Source organism: Pleurodeles waltl, chromosome 6 (assembly GCF_031143425.1).
Source record: "Pleurodeles waltl isolate 20211129_DDA chromosome 6, aPleWal1.hap1.20221129, whole genome shotgun sequence".
NCBI classification, from domain to species: Eukaryota; Metazoa; Chordata; class Amphibia; order Caudata; family Salamandridae; genus Pleurodeles; species Pleurodeles waltl.
This window is the reverse complement of record NC_090445.1, coordinates 340,368,091-340,392,883: the sequence shown is the minus strand read 5'-3', so window position 1 is coordinate 340,392,883 and position 24,793 is coordinate 340,368,091. Positions and strand designations below refer to the sequence as shown.

Here is a 24,793-nt window from a genome sequence, read left to right as displayed (position 1 = left end):
CCAAAAGGCCCGGCAAACCACCACCACCGAGGGCATCTCCCCTACACAATGGGACACTCTTTGGCATGATATACCCAAAACCTCCCAGAGCTTATCCCTCCGGGAAACAGTGTATAAGGTCATGTATCAATGGCGCTACAGCCCATGACAGCTGGCTGGTGATGCGGCCAGGCAGTGGGAGACTTTTGCTACGTATGGTGGGCCTGCGCTCTTACAGTGTCCTATTGGAAAGAAATACTGGGCCATATAAAAACTGTTATAGGATACCAACTACCTGCTTCCTATCTGGTGGTGGTTCTTGGAGTCTGACCTCTTGCCCTAGATTCACTGACACATACTAACTGCTCACTCATCAGTCATATGCTACATGCAGCAAGACAGCTCATAAGACACTGGCTAGGAAATAGATCACTGCTCCTCTATCTCCCAGAGGTTCATTCGCCTATGGCATGTGATGGCAATGGTACAACTTTGGCACAATCTTAAACACGCCTAACACAAGTTCCAAAAGATTTGGTGCCCTCTACTCCAATACATGCAGCGATTATAGTTTACTTGCTTTAACCCGCAAAGGCTCCAAGCATTACAACTATTTGACTAAGCTTCGCTGTGACCCTACTTGCATTGCTTTGCCCCTGCTCACCTTTCCCTTTCCAACAAGCAACACGTTTACAGCTTGCATATAGGGCACGGTTTCCTTTTCAAACATACCAGGAGATGTTGACCAGGAGTTGTTCACTTATGTTTTGTTATACTTGTTTATTGTTTACCTTTTTATACACTGCCAGAATAAGACATGGCTTGCAATGGATGACCTTTACCTGATGCACTCTTCTCCTGCACCACAAGTGTACTTCACTGTAATCTATACCCTTTGTTACACAGCCGTTGAACTCTATTGAGTCATATTTATGTACCAAATATATATTGGGCTGTGGCAGCCATGTCGCTCTTTGCTGTTTGCTGTAATGTTCGTATCTGAAAGCTTATCAATAAACAGATTTGTAGTAAAAAATGCAACTTCTGAAAAAAAAGAAGAGGATGCTTATCGGATAATAATCAAAGAAATGAAAGTTTAGTTTTATTAATTGCTTTTATGTGTCTCGTTGAGTTCTGAGTGTCTTTCCTACACCACATCCTTGTGTAAGCCTTGGTCTGCTCACCTTTGCTTACATGAAGGTCAACTGCTAAAGATATGTACCACGTGCTCCTTTTGGGTTGAACAGTAAGGTAAAGCCCCATAACACCAGTGACAAAATACTCGCATTGTTGCAATTTCAGTCCAATTACCCTTTGTGCCCTGGGACTCCTGAAAGCGTCTACCGATGGTGTTTGAAGTAGAAGGAAGCTGTCTACAGGGATGTTAGTAGAAAAGGATGGTGGGTTTTTGGATGGTAATCAGACAAAATGGATGATTGACCATGGGGTGATATTCAGAGGAGAATAGAGGTGGTTAAAGGGTGGTGCTCGGAGAACTGGTGCTTGATGTGTGGATTTAAAAGAAGCAGGTAGATTGTCATGTGGATGTCACCTGGGCAGAAGATACTTTATCATAGATTGTTAAGTAACCCAGAACACAGGAAAACACAAGTCACTGACCTTCGAACAAGTTCCAGTTAATACCATAAAGCATAAAAATCACGTGAGCTGGAGCTAAACACACACATTAGTAGGAAAAGGTTTACACATATAGATGGATGAACACGTGTATTACCATTTGAGTATCCTTTTTATATGGAGCAGCGTAAGATACATGTTCGGTTTCAGTCACAGAAGCAGGTACCCAAGCAGGCATGGGGAAAGCAGGGCGGTAGAAGCAGTGAATAAAGCAAATAGTTTACACCCAATAGGCACTTCATTTCTTCAACACATCAGATTGCAACCTTTCTCTAGCTCAATGCGCAGTGTTAGGTTGTCGTACCTTCATGATGCAGGACAACATTACACCTAATTAAGAAACTGATGACATTTTAGTTTATAAACACACATCCAGGTCCTGGAAAGAAAGCATCACACATTTTGGGTGATTGTTTTTTTTAATATAGATTTTTAACATTTTTTGTTTTTATAGAAAATAAAATGTTTATTGGTATTAAATTAAAATTCACGGTTCGATGAGTAGTCCTTTCGGCATCTGAGAGAACGGAAGGCTGAATTGGTCCTTACCCCCAACTGCCAATCTTCTCCATTGTCCCTCCCATCACACGGAGGAGAATGGCATAGGTCGATCTTCCGCAGAGGAAGTACCCACTGTGAGTTCCAGTCACGGGCAAACACCTCACTTGGGAACATCGAAGCAAACTGCATAAAACAGGAGGTTGGGCAGGACACGTGGAAGCAAACAGCCGAGCAGGAAGGGCTGGAAGTAGTGAAACAGACAGGAAGTAGGGGAACTGACGCACGGAGTTGAAGGGGCAGGCGACAGGGGCAACCAACAGGCTGACAGACTGCAGGTAACTAATAGACTCTGGAGGAATGACAACACAAATGACTACAGACAAAACACTGGGATCAAACAGGACCCGAGGGACTAGACAGCTCCAAGGAAACCTCCGCTGTGGCTTAGAGATGAGACTCCTTGGGAAGGGGGCAAGGTGGGTCTGTGAGTTTAACCATCTCGTCTTCTCTCTGCAGTCGCTCCTCAATGAGGTGAGTTCTGGGGGAGCGATGAAAGTCTCGTGCTTGGACCTTGGGTGTTGACCATGCTGGTGTTGTCTGTGGAGAAAAGGAAATGACAATGTCACGCACATGATCAGACATTACTGAGATAATTTAGTGTGACAACATAGCATGATGTAGATCCTCTCTCAACCAATGAAGGGAGATCCATACATTGTGATCACAACCAAACTGACCACTTTACCACTAGCATTGCCTCGTAAGATGCAGGCTAAAGGGCAGATTTTACAGCATGGTGAGCTGCCATGACCCTCCCGTGGCTCGATGGCCACATTCTAATTATGGCCTGAATTATTTTGGGGCTAGTTTGAACATTTTTGCCTGGGTTGATTTTATTTTCCTTTTAGGCTTATTGATGGAGACTGTGACGACCCACAACCAGACCTGGGCCTAATAGCCTCTGTCTCTTGGCCACAAAACAACTGGGGCTTGTTGACAAGGACTACATTTACCAGAACATAGGACCTGGCGACAGCTATGCATTACATTGAGCTTTGCAACTAGACCTGGGCAGGACCAGTTGCTTAAATGTACATACATGTGACTAGTGTACAGTCCAATAGTGTAAACACAGCCCAGCTGAAGGGCTGCCTGGAGCTGCAACCGTGTCTATGCAGCACAGGCCTAAACCTCCCTGTTTCCAGCATTACTAAAACCCATTGCTTCAAGGCTGCTAAACATATTTTACTTCTCTTGTTTTACTTCTTTTCTACTCTTTGATTATTTCGTCCCTCCTTTCCAACAAGTCCATGCTCTGCTTCTTAAGCTTTTCCCCCTCTTCAGACACCAGGCCAGACTTATTTCATTTCATATTTCATTTTGCTCCACATTTTTCTACATTTTTCTATCCTTAGTCTAGAGGTAATGCTAATTTCCCTGTCTCCAATCCATACTTTGATACCGATATGGGTCTTTAATCTACAGCTTGTTACAGTTTTTTAAATCTGTCTTTATTCTACCACCCAGTACAGTAGCGCATCTTAACTTTTTAACTTTTGTGCACCCCTGCTGAATCATTACTGGAAACCAGAGCCCCCAGTCTACAATTTGAACCATGAAACCATACACATAAATACAGAAATAAGTATACATCAAACAAATACACACGATATGAAATATTAAATTCACAAACAAAAAATATCGACATTGAAATTTTAATTTTAATAGGAAGGCTGGAGCTTTGCAAAATGTAGTTTCATTTCTGAAAGACAAAGTGATATGCTAAACCCCAGTTTATCACTTTGCCTTTTTTTCTAATCTATGCTCTCTTTTTTGTTGCTGAATATCAGTGTCTCAATTGAGGCGCCAATACTCAATACTAGTTTACGCTTACAGTACACGTGCTGCTCCCACAAATCGAGCTAAGGATGTCAACCTAGTTTTTAGGCACCAATTTCAAATTCCTTGACATTTATGGTTATTTTTAAATGTTCAATTTGCATTTTTACTTTTTTCCTGCATACATACTTTACTTATCAGCCAATATTGTTTTCTTTTTCTAAACAGTCGCGGATCCCCTGAGCATGTGTCACAGACCTCCAGAGATCAATGGGCTACAATAATTCTATCTTTAGTCTAAAGCATGCTAAAGATCTCTTTGCCTTTATTGTGCAGCTTGCTACAAGTTACTTGCTTTTTGCTACAACTTGCTACATTTTTCCTGTCTTTAGTCTGCAGCCTACTACAGTTTCCCTGGCTACAATCCACAGCTTGCTACAGATTCATATTTTAATCTACAATTTGCAACGGTTTTTACTGTCTCTAGACTACAAGCCATTATAGCTGTCATTGCCTCTAGTCTATAACAAGCTACCGATTTCCTTTTCTACTCTACAGCTTGCTGCAGTTTTCCTATCCTTAGTCCACTTCTTGCTACAGCGTGCATTGGTTCTAGCCTACGTCATGCTACAGCTGCTTTTAGTTTAGAACTTCCTTCAATTTTCCATTTCCCTAATCTAGTGCTTACTATCTCTTTTATTGTCTTGAATTTACAATGCACTACATTTTTGCATATCTCTAGTCTCCAGCATGAAACAGCTTTCTGCGTCTCTAATCGAGGTTTCATTGTCTCCACTATACCACTTGATATGGCTTACTTTGTCTGCAGTTCCTGTGCCCATTTTGTTACATAATGCCGTGCTTCAAGACCCTTGCATTAGCCTGCACAGTTTACTAGCCCCTTACTTCATTCGCATGCGTAGGTGCTGAAATCAGGGGAGTGGAGGATGCTGCAGCACCCCCAAAATAACCATGCCAGAGTTCAGAAGGTTAATAGGCAATAACGATGCCTTTAGATTTTTTGTTTATCTTGTCACCTTTGCTGTGTGTTCAAAGACGGAGGCCAAATGTCAGACTATGGGCCCAATTACAATCATTGTTGTAGACCGTCAATACGGCGGGGGTAAGGCTGCCGTCAAGGCGGTGGCCTCCCCCCCATCGTATTACTAAGTTTCCAGCAGGCTGTCCTGGGGAAACATTGTATTACGACATTGCCAATGGTCAGCCCGGTGGAAAGAGTGCAGCGGCAATGGCCTCGGCTCCCTTAGGGAGCCAGGGCCAATGCAGTCACACACCAGCACCCTTGGAATGTGCACTGTCTGCATAGCAAACAGCGCATTCCGAGGGTGCTGGCATAGGAGCCCCTGCACTGCCCTTTGTCTGCAAGGTGAGAGAATTTTGTATACTGAACTATGCAACATTCTTGCTGGGTACAGTGAGGGTGAAAGCAAAGGCTAAGGCAAAATTAAAAACATGAAAATGCACTGTACAAATATTTTGGAATATGTCAGCAGTTAAGAATGCACTTTTTTGTAATTCTGAAGTGTGATGGAAACAAAGGTTTTAATAGGATCAAAACAAATCAATACATTGGATGATGCACAAACTAAATAGTCCTTGAAGCCCGATTTTGACACATTATCGTGTGTGCACTGCATATGTTTATCAGTAAAACAGTATATCTGTGCAGATTTAGTGGCCGTTTCAATAGAAAATTTGCTGTTTGTAAATCATAGTGTGCTACCACACCATGCTTCAGCAATATATTTGGAACAAGGTGCTCCAAAATACACCACCATCTACATACTACACTCTTGCCATTCTCCTCCTGTATACAATTGCTTCACTTGTTCTTTGTGTGACACCTGGCCTTTTTACCGTTCCTGATGTAATATTGATGGCAGCACCCCCATTCTGAACATTGTCCCAGCACCACTGTCTAAATGTTGCAAAGAGCCTGCACATCACTCTTTTCTTCTATTTTGTATTTTGCTTCAGTTCTTTACCTCTGTGATATCCACCGATAACACGTTGGCTACCAGAATAAAACTGGCTATCTCTGATCTTTCCTTTGTCTTGTTGTACACATGGCCCCCAGTGGCTTTACCCAACACATAACAGTGTTTTATTCTTTTTTCATTAAAAGAACTTGGTGGAAGAAAACCCAGGATTTTCATTGAGATTGGGGGTGTGGGTTGTTGAGGAACCATACTTTCAAGAAGCCTCTCAGTGATGGTGGCCTCTTAAGAATGGGCTCAGTCTCATAAGGACACCTGCATTTGAGGCTACTATGTAGGTTTCTTCTATGTCTCTCGTAAAATATATTCTACTCATTACATTTCATTGCATTTCTCATTTTTTCTGCCCGAAATGTTTCACAAGTGATGTCCTAGCTTGATATCAGATTAATGGAGTGATGTCACAGTCTGAGGTCAGGCTCCGGTGTGATGACATGGTCTTGAGGCAAGGTTCTGGAGAGGTCTTATAGTCTGATGTCAGATTCATGGAGTGATGCCCCTTTTCGATGTAATTCTAGTGGAGGGATTCTGAGGTCACATTCTTAGTGTGATGACATCATCTCTTTTTCAGATAATGCAGGTTTCTTTGACAGTAGTCAGAAGCCAGGTTTCTGGAGTCATGACACAGTCAGGCTCCTGAAGTGATGTCACAGTCTGAGGCCAGATTCCTGGACTGATGTCACGGGTTCATGACAGGTTTCTGGACCAGACGCCGGACTGTGATGTCACTTCTGGAACCTGGTATCAAAATGTACCGTCAACCTAGGAACCTAAAATCATACTGCATTATCACCTCCGAAACCTTGCACCAGACTTCACCATCACTTCCAGAGCCAGACATCACATTGTGAAACAGCCTAGGGCAGTGGTTCTTAACCTGTGGTCCTGGGCCCCAGGGTGTCCGTGATGCTTACTCAGAGGGTCCACAACAGTTTAGAAAATGAAATAATATTAACAGATTAATGTGAAAAATATGTAAAATGTCAAATGTTTTGTAAATGTGAAATAATTTGACTGATTTGTGGGAGCAGTGCAAGTGCACCAGACAGAATACAGTTTGGATGACAGGCGGCCTCAATTGAATTTAATAGTTCCAACCTTACATTAAAATTTAAATTTTGACTTTTATATTTATGAAATATATAACGTTTCATCGTGTATTTGTTGGATGAATGCTTGTTTCTCTGTTTTTGTTCATGTTTTTGTGGTTCAAATCATTAAAATTGCTAAGGCTAGGTTCCCGAATTCCAGTAATGACTCAATGGGGTCGCTGGATTTCAATATTAATTCAATGGGATCCCAGTAATGATAAAGAGGGGGTCCATGGAAGTCAAAGGGTTTAGAACCACTAGCCCGGGGGCCTGACAACACTAGGGCAATAATCCTGGGACCAGACATTTGTCACAAGAGGAGCCAGAAAACTAATAGTTTTCCATGAGAAATAAAAAATATAGTAGGGCTTATCAAACTTTTTAGAGCTGCAACCAATTTTTTAGAATGACAAACGTTATCGACCCAAAGAGCTTTAATGGACATGAGGCCAGGGCAATTTTTAAACGTAATGTTAAAAATTGCTTTCTAAATGTTAGAACCCTGACTACATCCTTTGATAACAGACTGTGGCCAAGAAATTGATATGCCCCAAAAAGTAGCAGCTGGTGAACCTCACTGGAGTCTGGAGCTGTAACACTTTTCAGACTGGGGTGCTGGCTTGTGGCATCCAATCACTAAAATCACAAGGCTTCTGAAAAAATCTTGGTGTTGATGCCAGTGATTTTAGCCAATATGAGAAACCCCTTCTATAAGCCTTCATATCGATTTTTGTACTAAAGCGAGGCCCAGTGGGGCATTTTGGAATAGCCACTCTAGTTATAGTTAGGATTCCCAAATATAGGGATTCCTCTACCTCTACTCCTTCCTCTTGCTTGCTAATAACTTTGTGCCTGTTTCACAAATCTCCACTAACTTTTCCAGACCTATAGCTTTTTCTACAGTGGCGGAGGATGGAAAGTTTTGTGGTGATTGGTCAAGGAGCTGAAAAGACAAAAGGGTAAAAAACACATTTTTCCACCAATGCATTTTCCATAGACTCTTGTCTTTTAAGTAGTGTGAAAACAGCTGAAAAGATTCCAACAAATGTGGAAGGATTATGTATTATGGTGTGCAGATTATTACAATCCATTATAGGCTATTACACTATACACCACTCCACTCTAGGACACTCCACTCTGTGCTACTACACTCTATGCTATTCCACTATGTGACAATACACTCTATGCCACTCCACTGCACGGTATTCTACTATGTCAGTCTCCACTCTTTGTCACTCCACTCTATCGTACTACACTCAAGGTTATTCCACTGTACACAACTCTACTGTATGTTACTCCACTGTATGCCACTCCACTATATGGCATTACACTTTACACTAGTCCACCACATGCCACTCCACTCTATGTCACTTGGCTCTACACTATTACACTGTGTGCCACTACAGTCTACCCCACTACACAACTCTACTCTATGGAACTCCACTCTAAAACACTCCACTCTACAGTATTCCACTTTACACGACTCTACTCTACGCCATTCCACTGTACATTACTCCACTTTATGCCACTGCAGTCTATGCAATTCCACTGTACCTCACTCCACTCTATGCCACTCTACTCTACATGTCACTCAATGCCTGCCACTCCACTCTATGCCAATCAACACCACTTCACTCTATGCCACCCCACTGTACCCCACTCCAATTTAAGCTATTTCACCCTACGCCACTCCACTTTACTCTACTCCACTCTGTGCTAATCCACTCTACACCACTCCACTGTACCTCACTCTACTGCGCCAGTCCACTCTACACCACCCCACTGTACGCTATTCCACTGTATGCCGCTCCACACTACACCACTCTAGGCTATGCCACTGCACTGTACGCCACTGCAGTATACACCAATCCACTGTACGCTATCCACTGTATGCAACTCCACTGTACACCACTCCACTGTATGCTGGTCCACTCTACGCTACTCCACTCTACACCACTTCAGTGTACGGCAATCCACCCTACGCCACTCCATTCTATACTGTTCCATTGGACACCTCTCTACTCTACGCCACTGCACTGTGCAATTCCACTCTACTCCACTGCACTTTATGCCACTCCACTCTGCACTAATCCACTCTACACTATTCAAGTCTAAGCCATCCAATATTCCGCTGCATGCAACTCCACTCTTTTCCACTCCACACTACGCTGTTCCACTGTATGTCACTCCACTCTAGACTACTCTACTCTACACCACTACAGTGTATGCCACTCCACTATAAACAATTACATTAAACACTATTACTTTTTATACCACTTCAATCTATGCAAATCCACTGTATACTATTCCACTCTACCACACTCCATGGTACTGCACTCTAGTCTATGCCACACCACTGTATGCAACTAGACTCTATGCTACTCCTCTCTAAGCTGTTCCCTCTACACCACTCCAGTGTAGGCCACTCCACTCTATGCTATACCACTGTATACCACTTCACTCTATGCCAGTCCACTGTACGCCACTCTACTATATGCTATTCCACTGTATGCCACTCCACTCTACATCGCTCTACTCTATGCCACTTTACTTTACCCCATCCAACTCTATGCCACTCCATTTTACACTATTCCACTCTGTGTCACTTCAGTCTATGCCACTCCAAAGTATGCTACTCCACTGTATGTTATTCCACTCTACGCTATTCCACTGTACGCAACTCGACTCTACGCCATTCCACTGTACATTACTCCACTTTATGCCACTGCAGTCTATGCAATTCCACTGTACCTCACTCCACTCTATGCCACTCTACTCTACATGTCACTCAATGCCTGCCACTCCACTCTATGCCAATCAACACCACTTCACTCTATACCACCCCACTGTACCCCACTCCAATTTAAGCTATTTCACCCTACGCCACTCCACTTTACTCTACTCCACTCTGTGCTAATCCACTGTACACCACTCCACTGTACCTCACTCTACTGCGCCAGTCCACTCTACACCACTCCACTGTACGCTATTCCACTGTATGCCGCTCCACACTACACCACTCTAGTCTATGCCACTGCACTGTACGCCACTGCAGTATACACCAATCCACTGTACGCTATCCACTGTATGCAACTCCACTGTACACCACTCCACTGTATGCTGGTCCACTCTACGCTACTCCACTCTACACCACTTCAGTGTACGGCAATCCACCCTACGCCACTCCATTCTATACTGTTCCATTGGACACCACTCTACTCTACGCCACTGCACGGTGCAATTCCACTCTACTCCACTGCACTTTATGCCACTCCACTCTGCACTAATCCACTCTACACTATTCAAGTCTAAGCCATCCAATATTCCGCTGCATGCAACTCCACTCTTTTCCACTCCACACTACTCTGTTCCACTGTATGTCACTCCACTCTAGACTACTCTACTCTACACCACTACAGTGTATGCCACTCCACTATAAACAATTACATTAAACACTATTACTTTTTATACCACTTCAATCTATGCAAATCCACTGTATACTATTCCACTCTACCACACTCCATGGTAGTGCACTCTAGTCTATGCCACACCACTGTATGCAACTAGACTCTATGCTACTCCTCTCTAAGCTGTTCCCTCTACACCACTCCAGTGTAGGCCACTCCACTCTATGCTATACCACTGTATACCACTTCACTCTATGCCAGTCCACTGTACGCCACTCTACTATATGCTATTCCACTGTATGCCACTCCACTCTACAACGCACTACTCTATGCCACTCTACTTTACCCCATCCAACTCTATGCCACTCCATTTTACACTATTCCACTCTGTGTCACTTCAGTCTATGCCACTCCAAAGTATGCTACTCCACTGTATGTTATTCCACTCTACGCTATTCCAATGTACGCAACTCGACTCTAAGCCATTCCACTGTAGACCACTACATTCTACCTCACTCTAATGTACACCACTCCATTCTATGCCACTCCACACCACACTACGTCACAGTACCCTATTACTCTACCACACTCCACTTTTTTCCACTCCACTGTAAGCTACACCACCCCACTGTATGCTATTCCACTATATGCCACTCCACTGTACGCTAATCCACTCTATACCACTTTATTGTGACACTCTATGCCACTCCATTCTACATTATTGCAATGGATGCCACTACACTCTATGCCACTCCACTGCATGCTATTCCACTGTACCCTCCACTCCACTCTACGCCACTCTACACTATTCCACTTTACTCCACTCCACTCTACGCTATTGCACTGAACGCAACTCCACTCTACACCATTCAATTGTATAGTATTCCACTCTAACCCACTCTCCTGTGTGCCACTCCAGTCTATGCCACTCCACTGTATGGTAATCGACTCTACGCCACTCCACTGTACCCCACTCCACTCAACAACACAAAATTCTATGCTGTTCCATTGGGTGCTACTCCACTCTATGGCACTCCACTGTAAGCTATCCCAGTCTACCCCACTCCACTGTATGCCAATCAAGTCTACGCCCCTTTACAATATGCCACTCTATTGTAAGTAACTCCACTGTACGCTACTTCACTATACACCACTCCACTCTACGCCACTCCACTCTACGCTATTCCACTATATGCTACTCCACTGTGCGCCATTTCACTGTATGCCACTTCATTGAACGCTGCTCCACCCTACACCGCTCTAGTATATCCCACTCTACAACACTAAATTCAATGCTGCTCCATTGGATGCTACTCCACTTGTTGCCACTCCACTGTATACTATTACAGTCTACCCCAATCTATTGTATGCCAGTTGAGTCCACAACACTCTACTATTCGCCACTCTACTGTACACAACTCCCCTCTACGCTATTCCACTGAATGCCCCTCCACCCTGTGACACTCCTCTGAACACTGTTCCACTGTATGCCATTCCACTGTACGCTACTCCACTCTACAATACTTAAGTGTGTGCCAATCCATTCTACACCATTCCATTCTATACTACTCCATTGGACACCACTCCACTCTCTGCCACTCCAGTGTGCTATTCCACTCTACACCACTGCACTGTACGCCACTCCACTCTGCACTTATCCACTCTACATTATTCAGGTCTATGCCACTCCATTGTGCTCCAACTGTACAATATTCAGCTGCATGCAACTTCACTTTATGCTATTCCACTGTACGCTACTCCACTCTACACCACTCCAATGTACGCCACTCCAATATACATCACTGCATTCTATGCTATTACTTTAGATGCCACTTCACTCTATGCCACTCCATGGTATACTATTTCACTCCACCGCACTCCATAGTACGGCACTCTAGTCTGCACCACGCAACAGTAAGCCACTCCACTCTATGCAACTCCACTCTACGCCTCTCTACTATACAACACACTACTCCACTCTACAGCACACTCTACCACTCTATATAACTCAGCTCTATAAACCTCTACTACATCCTATGCTACTCTGACACTCTACTCCACTCTATCCCTGTACACTCCACTGTCCACCTCTGTACTCCACTCTATGCCCATATACTTCAGTGTATAACACTCTTCTCCACTCTACTACACTTTTCCAACACTCTGCAACACAGCACTGCCCTGTGCTGTACGAGATGGCACTCCAATTTATGACAGTTTCCTCACCACTATGCTATGCCACTGCACTCTACTCTGCTCCACGCCACTCAACTATATGACATGCCAATACACCCTACTATACTTTACTTCACACTATGACATTACTCCACTCAACTCTCCTCCATTCTACTCCACTGTAAGAGACTTTAGCTCACTCTATGCCACTGTGAACAACCCACTCTATGCAGCACCACTGTACAACATCCTACTGCACTCTATGCAACTCTACTGTACAACACTATACTACACTGCATACCACTCTCTGATACTTTACTCCACTCTATACATGTACACTCCACTGTACAACACTCTACTACACAGTATGCCACTGATCAAGACTCTACTCCAATGTATGCCATTCTATATACTGTACTCCACTGTATGCAACTCTTTGTATGCCACCCAACCCCACTTTACTCCACTCTACTCTATGACACAATACTTCACTCTACTCCAGTACTCCACTGTACACCACTCTACTCTACTCCACTGTATGCCATTTGACTCTCTAACACTGTATACCAATCCGCTCACCCACACTCAACACTGTACTCTACTGTACGCGACTCCACTCTACAAGATTCTACTACTCTAATAAACTGTATGACACTCTACTCTAGTGTAATCTACAACACTTTCCAACACTGTACACCACTGCACTGTACTGTACGACATGGTACTTCAATGTATGACATTTTACTTGACTTTATGCTACACCACTCCGCTCTACTGCACTCCGCACCACTCTACAATACTTTATCCCACTCTATGGCACTGTGCCATATTCCACTCTACACTGTTCCATTGTATGACACTCGTCTCCACTGTATGCAGCTGCACTCTACAACACTGTACACTCTATGCCACTCTATGACAAGCTATTCTACTCTATGCCCATCCAATCTCACTCTATGCCACTCTATGAAAAGCTACTCCAGTCTATGCCCATCCACTCTATGCTACTGTAGTACACCCAAGGACATGCCACTCCACTCCTCTTTACTACACACCACTCCACTATATGACACAGCACTTCACTCTACAACACTCTCCTTCACTATACTCCATGACTTGCCACTCAACAACACTCTATGCTATGACATTCTATTCCACCCTACTTGACTCTATGCCACTCCACAACACTGTACTCCACACTATGAGCCTATGACACTCTACTCGCAAACACTCCACTCGACCACACTCTTCTCAACCAAACACCACTATATGATAAGACACTGTACGACACTACACTTTATGACACTGTATGACACGTCACGGTACGACAGTCAAGTGCACTCTACACCACTCCACTGTACTTTATGATACACCACTTTACTATATGTTACTGTACTCCAGAAGACTCTACTTCACTGTATACTCTCAACCATTCTACTCCACTGTACTCCACTGAACAATACTGTACCACAGTCCACTGTACGATACATCACTCTAACACTACACTGTACAACACTAGACTGTACAAGACTCTCCACCATCTACTGTACAGGGAGTGCAGAATTATTAGGCAAATGAGTATTTTGACCACATCATCCTCTTTATGCATGTTGTCTTACTCCAAGCTGTATAGGCTTGAAAGCCTACTACCAATTAAGCATATTAGGTGATGTGCATCTCTGTAATGAGAAGGGGTGTGGTCTAATGACATCAACACCCTATATCAGGTGTGCATAATTATTAGGCAACTTCCTTTCCTTTGGCAAAATGGGTCAAAAGAAGGACTTGACAGGCTCAGAAAAATCAAAAATAGTGAGATATCTTGCAGAGGGATGCAGCACTCTTAAAATTGCAAAGCTTCTGAAGCGTGATCATCGAACAATCAAGGGCTTCATTCAAAATAGTCAACAGGGTCGCAAGAAGCGTGTGGAAAAACCAAGGCGCAAAATAACTGCCCATGAACTGAGAAAAGTCAAGCGTGCAGCTGCCACGATGCCACTTGCCACCAGTTTGGCCATATTTCAGAGCTGCAACATCACTGGAGTGCCCAAAAGCACAAGGTGTGCAATACTCAGAGACATGGCCAAGGTAAGAAAGGCTGAAAGACGACCACCACTGAACAAGACACACAAACTGAAACGTCAAGACTGGGCCAAGAAATATCTCAAGACTGATTTTTCTAAGGTTTTATGGACTGATGAAATGAGAGTGAGTCTTGATGGGCCAGATGGATGGGCCCGTGGCTGGATTGGTAAAGGGAAGAGAGCTCCAGTCCGACTCAGACGCCAGCAAGGTGGAGGTGGAGTACTGGTTTGGGCTGGTATCATCAAAGATGAGCTTGTGGGGCCTTTTCGGGTTGAGGATGGAGTCAAGCTCAACTCCCAGTCCTACTGCCAGTTCCTGGAAGACACCTTCTTCAAGCAGTGGTACAGGAAGAAGTCTGCATCCTTCAAGAAAAACATGATTATCATGCAGGACAATGCTCCATCACACGCGTCCAAGTACTCCACAGCGTGGCTGGCAAGAAAGGGTATAAAAGAAGGAAATCTAATGACATGGCCTCCTTGTTCACCTGATCTGAACCCCATTGAGAACCTGTGGTCCATCATCAAATGTGAGATTTACAAGGAGGGAAAACAGTACACCTCTCTGAACAGTGTCTGGGAGGCTGTGGTTGCTGCTGCACGCAATGTTGATGGTGAACAGATCAAAACACTGACAGAATCCATGGATGGCAGGCTTTTGAGTGTCCTTGCAAAGAAAGGTGGCTATATTGGTCACTGATTTGTTTTTGTTTTGTTTTTGAATGTCAGAAATGTATATTTGTGAATGTTGAGATGTTATATTGGTTTCACTGGTAATAATAAATATTTGAAATGGGTATATATTTGTTTTTTGTTAAGTTGCCTAATAATTATGCACAGTAATAGTCACCTGCACACACAGATATCCCCCTAACATAGCTAAAACTAAAAACAAACTAAAAACTACTTCCAAAAATATTCAGCTTTGATATTAATGAGTTTTTTGGGTTCATTGAGAACATGGTTGTTGTTCAATAATAAAATTAATCCTCAAAAATACAACTTGCCTAATAATTCTGCACTCCCTGTACAATACTTTATTCAACAACACTCAACTGTTGGACACTCTAGTACACTGAATTGCACTCTATGCCACTATACTCTACAATATTCTACTCCACTCTACTCCACTCTACTCTATGACACTCGACTCCACAATACTTCGGTCGATGACACTCCACTATACATCACTTAACTCTATTGTACGACACAACACTCCACTGTACAACACGCTGCTCTACTCTGTGATTCTCCACTCCACTATATGACACTATGCCACTCCACTGTAAAACACTTTATCCCGTTGTACACTACGTCACTGTGCTCAACTGTATTCTACTGTGCAATACTCTGTTCTATGACGTTGGACTTTACAACATTCTCCTCCCCTGTACTCTACCGCATTCAACTTAATGACACTATACTTAATACCACTTTTACAAGTCCAAAATACATTTTTATTATGAAATAAAAAAAACATTGAAATTCAACGAAAAAAACAAAGGTTAAGGATAGGTTATACGTGGGAAAACGTTGTTTATTCTTTCTATACAAACCCAGCATAAACTACACAAACATTAGATATTCTAAAGCTGTCGTAACAAATTAAATGTATCATTTATGCACTTCCTTCAAAGTACCCCCATGCATGATGTTGTCACCTCATTCACCACCCTACATTAACGTTAACTCACCCATCCTACGTGCACTAGTTATACCCTTGCATATTTCTTCACTTATAACATGTGTATTCATAGCATTCAAAACAACACTTATTGCATCTCAAATTTCTTCATTTGTCAGAAAAAAGTGCATGGTAGTGTAGCAAGTTATACTTAATGTAGTGTGGCGAGTGAGGTGACAAAACTATATCTGGAGGTGCGCAACGTATAGTAATTTGAAGGTGGTACATAAATTATACATTTCAGTTATAACTATAACTAGAATTTCTAATGTTTGGGTAGTTTAATTTGGATTTGTATAGAAAGAATAAATAATGTTTCTCTAACTATAACTTATCCATAACCTTTGTTTTTTAATTGAAAACAAATATATATATACATATATATATATATATATATATATATATATATATATATATATGTATTCACTGAAAAAAAACAAAGGTTACAGGGACGTTTTAGTTAGGCTCACATTTCAAACATACAAAACCAGTGAAATTCAGCAGTTATAGTTATCTCAGCTAACTATAACTTGTGCCCCTGTAATGCTTTGCTTATGACCTCACATATTACATCGCTCATGACATGGTCAGTGACATCACTGCTGACATCTCAAATGACATCTCTGATGAAATCGCTGATAACATCATCCACACAGAGGCTCAGACCCCCCACTCATACCCCCATACAAACAACTGTACATCCACACACACTACTTACATACTCATTCATACACCCATAAGACTACTCACACACACATTCACACAGCCACTAACAGAACGACTCACTCACCAACCCCCTAAAACCACCCAACCCTGCGCCGTGCACAGGGGGGTTGACCACAGGGCCTGGCATGTGGCCACACACTATGGCCAATCTCCCTAACCACCCAACCCCACGCTGCACACAGCCTTTTGGCGGCGGGAGTTGGCTATAGCCTGTCTCTCTGGGTGTTAGAATAGGTGTGAGAGGGTGTATCTGGGTGCAAGAGTGGGTGTGAGAGTGTCTGTCTGAGTGTGAGAGTGGGTGCATCAGTATCTTAGTAGGTCTGTGAGTGGCTGCGTCAGTATCTGTCTGGGTCTGTGAGAGTCCGAGTGGGTCTGTGAGTGTGTGCGTGAATGTCTGAGTGGGTCTGTGAGTGGGTGCCTTAGGGTCTGAGTGGGGCTCTGAGGGTGTGCACGAGGGTCTGAGTGGGTCTGTGAGTGGGTGACTAAGGGTCTGAGTGGGTGTTTGAGTGGGAGAAGGAGATTGAAAGAGAGAAATTGAGAGAGAGAGAGAAAGAAAGTGAGAGGATGAGAGTTTTTAGGCTTTAATTATTGATATACAAATTTCGGGACAAATTGAAAAGAAAAATGTATTTGTCAATTAAAAAGAGTGAGATCCCTTTCAGTATGAACCTTAAACTTTTGAAATGTAAAAGAAATTAGAGAAGGAAAATGACCACAGACACACCTGGAATAGAACCCTCAACTTTGAGTGTGAGGGTCTGTGACCTTAACCTTAGGCCATAAGTGACTCCTTACTGTGATGCCTCTAGACATACCTATTACAGTCATCTCACGCATGTAATTAGAAATAAACATGAATGTTCCATTACTAGGAAGGTTTAACAGTCATAACACTAGTAAATAAACAAACACACTGCCAAGTGATACTAGGATTTGAACCTTCACCCTTCTGAGGGACAGCACAAGACCTTGACCATTAGGCCAGAAGTGACTCTTTTCCGCTCTGCATCCAAACATAACTATAATATTCCTACCAAACATCTTGCTAGTCTGACTGTTTGAAGTCATTGTATGGAGAGACCATTGCAATGAAAATATCCCTCTCTCTTCCATCCCATAAAGACAGGATCGGGGGGTGGGGAGCCTGAAGGCCCCCAGTCCTAGCCAGGTCCCCACATCCTGCAGGAGCCGGCATTGCTCCCACAAGCAGGGAGCTGCTCTAAATAGCAACTCCCTGCTTGTGGGAGCACTGTTTTCATCTGTTTCTCTGCACACATATTTGCGTGCAGGAAAACAGATGAAAGTTTCACTTTCTGCAAGTGACAGCTGTTTGACAGCTCTCGCTTGCAGAAAGTGAAGTGTTTTCTCTGACTTGGCAGGAGCTGACAAGGTTTATGCCAAGTCAAAGCAAACAGCTATATCCCGGGGTGGGCACCTTGGGACATTACAGGAGCCGGCCCTGGGGGATGGCGGTCCCCAGGGTCATCGCTGCCTCCTCGAGGGGGGCAGTGTGGCCCCCCTCCAACCAATACAGTCCCGTGGAGTTGGTGGTCCCTGGTGCTTGGGGATCCACAATAGACCCCCTTCATTCTTTTATTGTAGCCCTGAGGAGGTGGCGGTCCCCTGGGCTGCGGGGGGACACATGTCCCCCCACATTCAATTTGTGTAAAGTCCCAGGGAGGTGGCAGTCCCTGGGGCTGTGGGGGGCTGGGTGGCCCCACCTGCATTACATTTTCCTAAAGCCTCCGGGAGGTGGCAGTTCCTGGGGCTGTAAGGGGGCTGCGTGCCCCCCCCCCCCTTTTAATCAAACATCAGCCCCGGAACAAAAAATGCTCCGTCTATTGTAAAATGGTCCTAACTATTACTACTTAGTGGTGAATGTCACTAGGTAATATATATATATATATATATATATATATATATATATATATATATATATAGAGAGAGAGAGAGAGAGAGAGAGAGAGAGATGTATAATATTACCTGCTGCCAATAGCCGGTACATAGTTATAGTTAGGACCAACTTTTACCAAAGACAGAGCTTATTTGTTTTGCTAATAACTTTGGTGCCGTTTGACAAAGCTTCACAACATTTTCAAAACTAGTTTGCCACTCACTTTAGGTGCTGTGTGGAAAGTTTCAGGATGATTCATCATGTGGGGGGAGAAAAAGGGGGGTCACATGCAAAGTCAATGGGGATTTTGCATTTTTCAACACAATTCGAGTTATAGTTACCTTAGGGCACAAGTTATAGTTTCTTGAAATCTGAACCTAACTATAACATCCCTCTAACCTTTGGATTTGTAGTGAATTTCTTAGGTTTTTTAATTCTATTTCCTAACTATAACTTCTCTGTAATCTTTGAATTTTTAGAGAATCTACCTATCTATCTATCTATCTATCTATCTATCTATCTATCTATCTATCTATCTATCTATCTATCTATCTATCTATCTATCTATCAAATTCATTTTATTTTGAGGCATTAGAGCAAGTGATTGCCCAGAATCAAAAGATGTTGAGGCAAACCCAGGGCTCAAACCTGGTTCCCCAGATCCGCAGTCAGCAACTCTGGCCATTAAGCCCCATCCATATTTCTCAATTTGTATATGAAAGCCATACACAATTGGTGTGCTGTGAATCATCACTTATAGAGAGCACATTCTCTGCTGAAATGGCTTTGTGAAGTTAAAAAAAGTAGCAATACAAACTAGAACGTTTACCCTGGCTTGGGAATACTTGTAAGGGTTTATTTTAAAAGTGGACTTAAGGACATTGTTCAGCACCTTTGTACTGGTGCACAAACACGGCTAAGCATTTTAAATATTACATATAGACCGGGGCTTCTGCAACCCACCAACAATCAAACTGAATCCCAAAAGTGGTTCCTAACCTACAGTTTGGGAAACACTAGTATAGGTAATAATATGCAGCATTGAACCCCAAATGTTATTTAATTTGTGGATTTTACAAAAATTAAAGCATAAAAGAAGAGAACTGAAAGCAGTGAAAAGTGTTGTTTTGCATGGCTGTTCCTTTAAACCAGAGAAAAGCTTTGGGTCAAGGAGTTGATCTCTACTCTCACATAACCTATTTTTCAGCATGACCAGACTAGAGTTGTTTTGAATTTTTTCATTTATTTATTAGCGAGTTTTGTAGAGAACCATGTATCACCTTGTAGTCACTTCAAGGAATGGGCATGTAGGTTGTTGCACCCAGACTATGGTGTTTCCTGGACACTTACAGGTCTGCCTTGTGTGTACTTCCTCTGTTCTTGAATGGCCAACCACAAAAGCCACAGGCTCTGCTTTTCTTTTTATGGACCTGGTACCTGCAATGCTTAATTTTAGCAGGTGGTTTCCGGTGCTCGGTAGTGGCACTTAATTGTCAACACTGGCACTTGTGACAGTTTGCCACATACATGGTGCAGTGTCTGTCTAACTTATAGATGAGCACTACTATACCTGTTTGTTAATTCAATATAGATTGGAAACGACTAGTACCTTCCACATAAGCCTTTCTTGTAGCTTTTGGGGCCTAGAATAGTCTGAATTGTCACATGTGTATGAGTATGATGGTTAGTAGTTGTGTTGGTACTATCACTGGCAGCGCTAGGAGGGGCAAGCTGCAGTGGCCTCCTGATAAGGGCCCTGGCATTTATATATATATATATATATATATATTTACAAATTAAGCTCTGGGACCTGTAAAAGTAACCTTACAGAGAACACTGAGTTCTGTTACTTTAAGAGAAGTGTCCAAATCTAACCTGTGGCCCCTGAGTGGTTCCCCCTTCAACTTGCTTGAGCATATTCCTCCAGTCTCCATGTTCTGGTTTCTTGCCCATATTATGCCTGCACTCTACTTCATGACCTCCTTCCTGGTTATGCACTTGGCCTGTCCAGTGTCAGCACCTTTCAGTTTCTGCCCCCAGCCAGGGTCCTTCCCACTGAATCTCTTGACGTCAGTCTACGTATATATCCGGTCCAGTGTCTCCTCCCACAAATGGCTTCAGTAGTGGGGCCCTGTTCTGAAGATTTCTAAAGCCACAGTAGGACCTATAAGACAATGGCTCCCCAGAGAAATGTTCAGTCCCTGACAACCTTAAAACTGCCACCAAGTAGATAGGGTATGTCCAGACGTGGGTCCCTTGCTCGCTGTGCCACTTGGATTCAAGCCTGCCTGGCTGATGAGGGGTGATACCCTGAAACTGGTCCCAGGATGCTTGTTTGCTTGTTTCTGGTCCAGAGAGGATCTGGCTTAGCAGATTGGGCTGGAGTGTTCCCATGGGAAGCAGGGTCAAGACTGATTTGCATATGGCTGGGTCCAAACTGGGTGATGTGGTGAGCAAAATAACGATGGATTAAACCGAGATCTGTGACTGGGGGTGAGTGTTTGAAAAGTTTCAACACGCAGTCCATTATTTTATTTTGTGGTGTTGCTTTGTGCGCCCTAAGTGGGTAGAGAAAGCACACACATGGGTCCCTTGCTCACTGCGCCATTCGGAATCAAGCTAGCCTGGCTAATGAGGGGTGATAGCCCAAAACTGGTCCCAGGAGGCTTGTTTCAAGCCCAGGGAGGACCTTGCTAGGCAGTTCAAGTTGGAGTGTTACCATGGGGAGCAGGATCAAGCCTGATTTGCATATGGCTGGGTCCCAACTGGGAGGACGTGGCGAGCAAAATAAGAATGGATTAAATCCAGATCTGTGACTGGGGGTGAGTGTTTGAAAAGTTTCAGAACTCCATCCATCATTTTATTTTGTGCTGTTACTAATTTAGGCCACCACTCTGACCCCACGAGACGGTATCTTGGTTAGTGCTTGAGTGGTTGGGCCTCACAATGTGAAAGTAAGAAGGCAAGGGCTCTATAAAACAGTACTGTTGCAAGGGTGCGCAGCGGGTGTGCAGCTGGTGGGCCAAAGGCATGCCAAACGCAAACCTGTCTGTGCCCGTCCATGATCCGGCCGCACTCAGAGCCAGCAATGTTGTCCATTTGTATTGAGAACAAGACTCATCTTATTAGGTCAGTTAAACTACAGACGTTTTGCTGGAGGTTGACCTGAAGTACCTTGGGACCGGTAACTGGGGGCTGCTATGCAGGGTCTTTCATCTTTATAAGCGAGGTTGGGGTGAGAGAGTCTTTAATCAAGGATATTCCACATGCTACAATGTTACATCTGACCAGCATTTTAGCCCACACCCTGGAGCTAAACCTGTTTACAAGGGTTGCTTGAGGTGTGCCCTAATTAACACTCGCTCAGCACTAAAACATTCCATAGAAATCTTTGAACTGCTTTGTCGGGGGGAGCTGGATGTCCTGTTTCTAACTGGAACAGCTTTTAGATTCTTCCAATGCTAACATTGCTGCTTTATGCCCCACTTGTTTCACAATACTTAATTACAACCACCCTTCACAAAGGGTTGGGGAAGGTGGGAATAACAGGGAGTGCTGAATACTCCATCAAATGAACTCACACTTGAACAATTTCCTGCAGTGGAGCTTTTTGGTTTTTTTCTTGCAACTCCCACCACCACTGTGCTAAGTGACATTGTGTGTCATGGGAACCTCATCCCATTCTAGGAAAGGCTCCTTCTCTCCCAGTGCGCTTGAACACTTTTTCAATCCCTTCTCGATCTGATACTGCCTCTTTCCCTGTCGCATATTAATTTGTTTGTGGTGATTGACTTTATGGAGGGGCCACAAGTAGGCACTTTCTGATTACTCCCTCTCTAATATTTTAGAGGGCATGGTGGCCAGGACCTTCACTCAGGTAGTCAAGGGCCCAACAGATAATAAAGGACTCACATTTAACCTTGCCTTTGGATCTCCCAATAGGGTACTGTGCAATATTTATGAGTTCCAGTCAAGACCTAAGACTCCTCAAGTGAAACTACCTTGGAGTAAATTTTCTAGCATTAATCTGATCAAAAATCTGGCTGAGGTGAAGAGGCCACAGTATCTTGACTACACAAATGTGGGTTATAATAGCTACTTCCATTGGGCTGGAGTGACCTTAGATACAGTCTTTCCTTTAAAGATAGTCATCCCACACCGTCTGAAACCTTTGGCACCCTGGTACACCGGTGCCCTGACAGAAGCTAAAAAGAGATGTAAAAAACTTGAGTGGATATGGTGCCATGATTTTACCTCTAAATCCAGAACATAATAAAAGCAGGCTTTAAATAATTATAAAAAAACTAGTAGTGATGCAAAGGTGGACTTCGACTTAAATAAAATCTTAGCTGCAGAGAATTCCTCTATGGAAATCTTTGCTTTCATTAATTTATGAAGACTAAGATAATAAACTCTCCAATTACTTCAAAGAGAATATTAACGCCATCTGTGAATCATTGGGTCAATTAGGACAGCGAGTTGGCCCATATGGGAAGCTGCCTTGAACTTTCTGGCACCTCGGCTAAGGTTGTATCCTCTGATCTCCACTTGGAACAGATGGGTCTGCGGCTGAGATTACTTCTGGCCTAAATCATTTTAACTGTTTGACTTTGGAGCAGTTCATCTCAGTTTCTGGCCATATTAAATCTGGCTCCCCAGTGGACCCAATTTGTCCAAAAAATTGGAACATAGCTAAATTGGTTCTGCTACACCCTCTGTCGGAGGTTTGTGTAGGAAGATGGCTCTGTATATACCATATAAAAGTGAGATATAGTGTACACAGAATCCAGGGGTTCCCCAGAGGCTTAACAGAGGCTAAAGTAGATAATACAAATGCTCCCGTTGTGGTAGTGTGGCTGAGCAGTTAGGCTTATCAGAGGGTAATGCAAAGCATTTGTTGTACACACACAGCAAATAGAAGAAACACACACTCAATTACTTAACTCCAGACCAATAGTTTTTATATTGCAAAAATATATTTTCTCAGTTTAATTTTAGAACCACAAGATTCAAGTTGCAGGTAAGTATCTTAGAAGTTTCGTATTTCACACAGGTATCAACAATACTTTGTTTGAAATAGGTAAGCAATACAGTTTTTGAATTATTGACAAAAAGCTATTTTGAAAATGGACACTGCAATTTTCAAACAGTTCCTGGGAGTAAAAAAAAGTTAGATCTGTTTACAGGTAAGTACAACACTTACAGTCTCAGTCTCCGAGTTTTAGGAAGTCCACCGGTTGGGGTTCAAGTTAACCCCAAACACCTACCACCAGCAACACGGGGCCGGCCAGGTGCAGAGGTCAAAGTTGAGAAAATTTAATGTGAGGACGTATGGAGACAGGGCCTGGCTCCGGCATGTAGGTACCCCCCATGGTATTCCCTTTGGAGTGAGTGTGACTAAAAGGGAAAACCCCTCCCCGGCATTAGCCAGACCAGAGGCAAATCGCCCCCTACCCCTTGACCTACCCCACCGTAAACTACCCGTTCAGGTAGGCCATTCATTATCCACTTTGAGCACCCCACTTATTGCGTGTGCTCCGACCCTGACGAATGCCCCTGACCTACCAGCACCTAGTGAGGGCAGAAACATGTTGGTCATCCATTTTTTATTTTAGACTCCAGGAGACATTACTCTCCAACGAGCCTTTTCCCCTTGCTTTTAGTCTTACCAGCATGCACCTATATTAAAACTAGCAGCAACTATCAGTGACATGCTTGGTAATTTTATTACTCACCTCAGCTGGATCTAAGTAACTA

The 24,793-nt window shown here is 43.3% G+C and overlaps 1 protein-coding gene across 2 annotated transcripts in view; it reads right to left on the bottom strand.

Moving 5' to 3' along the window:
- Positions 1-1,050: 1,050 nt before the first annotated feature.
- CDH24 (cadherin 24) overlaps positions 1,051-24,793 on the bottom strand; it is a 507,414-nt gene continuing 483,671 nt past the window's right edge. Inside the window, exon 13 of one of the 2 annotated variants that reach the window (XM_069238226.1) lies at positions 1,051-2,715. The gene's annotated coding sequence lies outside the window, so the exon portion shown is untranslated. The remainder of the gene's footprint in view (positions 2,716-24,793) is intronic. The other variant, XM_069238227.1, reaches the window with a different exon arrangement.